Below are 1,493 nucleotides of genomic sequence, written 5' to 3'. Positions count from 1 at the left end.
CACTAATGTAATTTGTTTTATTCTTTTAGCACTTTTGTCTTTTAACTTTTTATTTATTTATTTATTTATTGTACAGTATATAATCTGGCTGCATATACTCCTGCATTCACGAAGAGGGCACTAGATCTCATTATAGATGGTTGTGAGCCACCATGTGGTTGCTGGGAATTGAACTCAGGACCTCTGGAATAGCTGCCAGTGCTCTTAACCTCTGAGCCATCTCTCCAGCCCCGTCTTTTAACTTTTATAGTCGAATTAAAAGTGATTTCCTTGCCTCTATTATGACAATGCAGCACTCTTTTAAACATTTCCAGTTACATGTAGAGGGCCAGAGGACAACTTGGGAGTTGGTCTCCCACCTTCCCCCACGTGGATCCTGGGCACTGAACTCGGGTTGACAGGTGTGGCAGGAAGCTCCTTCACCTGCTGAACTGTGTTGAGGGCCCACAGTAGTACAGCACTTTTCATGTTTTCTTCCACTAGGGAGTGCTCCACTTTCTTACTTGATTGTTTTGTTATTTAATTCTGTTTTATTTCAACTGGAAGACGCTCTTCAGCATTTCTTGTAAGTAGGATCGGTGGAGATGAAGTGCCTCATCTTGGCTTTAGTGCTCTCTTGCATTCTTTTGAAAGGCATTAAACAGTTTTTTTTCTCATATTTTTAATACTGTTTTAAGCTATTAGTCTTCCCCTAGAGTATGCATCATCCCTGGAGGTTCTGCAGTATCAGGTCAATGGGTATAGTGGACGGAACCAGTTTCTGTTCTGTTGATTAGCTCTAAAAATCATTTCATATGTTGTCTTTGGCTAGAGGACCCAACCAATGTTAAACTAATGAGATCAAATTTGCACTGGATCTTAGTCAGAAGGCTAGGAAGTGATGAGGATGCCCTTGGATTTCTGATCCCTTTGGCATAGTTTCCCAGGTGCTGGAGGCACTCTCTCAACACTACAGGTACACACCACCAAACTCATCATTTTTTCCCTCTTTCTTTTTATTTATTCTTCTCTCACACAATAGTCCCCACCACATTCTCCCCTCCCCCCTTCCACCCAGTTCCCCCCACCTCACCTTTCCCAAGATCCACTGCTCCTCTGTTTGTTCCCCTTCAGAAAAGAGCAGGCCTCCCGGGGATATCAACTGAATGGCATAACAAGATGCAATAAAACCCGTCTTACAAAAAATTTCAAAATCTTTTAGCTAGTTTGAATGTATCATTTTGCTTTCATGTAGCTTGTACATTTTCTGCTAAAAAGTAAAATTTACTTACAGTCCAATAGAAATCCCTTGTTTGTGACAGTTATTTCTTACATGGCCCCCTCGTCTCTGCCTCTGACCCCACCCTGAGATTGTACTGTGCAGCCCGAAGCTGGTCTAGAACTCACCATATAGCCTGGGTTGGCCTAAAACTCACTATATAGCCTGGGCTAGCCTAGAACTCACCAGATAGCCTGGGATAACCTAGAATTCACCATATAGCCTAGGCTGGCCT

At 42.5% G+C, this 1,493-nt stretch overlaps 1 non-coding gene across 1 annotated transcript; it reads right to left on the bottom strand.

Annotated features, from left to right (window-relative positions):
- Positions 1–693: 693 nt before the first annotated feature.
- Positions 694–882, bottom strand: LOC131907588 (U2 spliceosomal RNA). Its single transcript, XR_009378486.1, has one exon. It is a non-coding gene; the product is annotated as a U2 spliceosomal RNA (small nuclear RNA).
- Positions 883–1,493: the final 611 nt, after the last annotated feature.

The sequence above is a fragment of the Peromyscus eremicus genome, chromosome 3 (genome assembly GCF_949786415.1).
Source record: "Peromyscus eremicus chromosome 3, PerEre_H2_v1, whole genome shotgun sequence".
Taxonomy (NCBI): domain Eukaryota; kingdom Metazoa; phylum Chordata; class Mammalia; order Rodentia; family Cricetidae; genus Peromyscus; species Peromyscus eremicus.
The sequence above is the reverse complement of the archived record's forward strand: the minus strand, read 5'-3'. Positions and strand labels throughout refer to the sequence as shown.